We start from the raw sequence: 750 nt of genomic DNA on the forward strand, positions 1-750 counted from the left end.
TCATATCAGCGCACACTCCGCTGCAGAGTGAAAATCTCATTCTGGAAACATCCCCCAGGCTGTGGCTAAGCCATGTCTCCGCAATATCCTTTCTTTCAGGAGTGCTAGTTCTGCAAGGTTCGCAGGAGAGCTTCTGTAAAGTTTGGAGGGTAGGAGACGAGGTACTGGCAGAGGTAAAGCTGTGGGTAACGGGCGTGAGTCGTGCTTCGGTAGCTCAGTTGGTAGAGCACTTGCCCGTGAAAGGCAAAGGTCCCGAGTTCGAGTCTCGGTCGGGCACACAGTTTTAATCTGCCAGGAAGTTTCATATCAGCGCACACTCCGCTGCAGAGTGAAAATCTCATTCTGGAAACATCCCCCAGGCTGTGGCTAAGCCATGTCTCCGCAATATCCTTTCTTTCAGGAGTGCTAGTTCTGCAAGGTTCGCAGGAGAGCTTCTGTAAAGTTTGGAGGGTAGGAGACGAGGTACTGGCAGAAGTAAAGCTGTGGGTACCGGGCGTGAGTCGTGCTTCGGTAGCTCAGTTGGTAGAGCACTTGCCCGCGAAAGGCAAAGGTCCCGAGTTCGAGTCTCGGTCGGGCACACAGTTTTAATCTGCCAGGGAGTTTCATATCAGCGCACACTCCGCTGCAGAGTGAAAACTCTCATTCTGGAAACATCCCCCAGGCTGTGGCTAAGCCATGTCTCCGCAATATCCTTTCTTTCAGGAGTGCTAGTTCTGCAAGGTTCGCAGGAGAGCTTCTGTAAAGTTTGGA

At 52.1% G+C, this 750-nt stretch overlaps 1 non-coding gene across 1 annotated transcript; it reads left to right on the plus strand.

Annotated features, from left to right (window-relative positions):
* Positions 1 to 202: 202 nt before the first annotated feature.
* Positions 203 to 277, plus strand: Trnas-uga. The gene has a single exon. It is a non-coding gene; the product is annotated as a tRNA-Ser (tRNA).
* Positions 278 to 750: the final 473 nt, after the last annotated feature.

This window comes from Schistocerca piceifrons, chromosome 4 (assembly GCF_021461385.2).
Source record: "Schistocerca piceifrons isolate TAMUIC-IGC-003096 chromosome 4, iqSchPice1.1, whole genome shotgun sequence".
NCBI lineage: Eukaryota > Metazoa > Arthropoda > Insecta > Orthoptera > Acrididae > Schistocerca > Schistocerca piceifrons.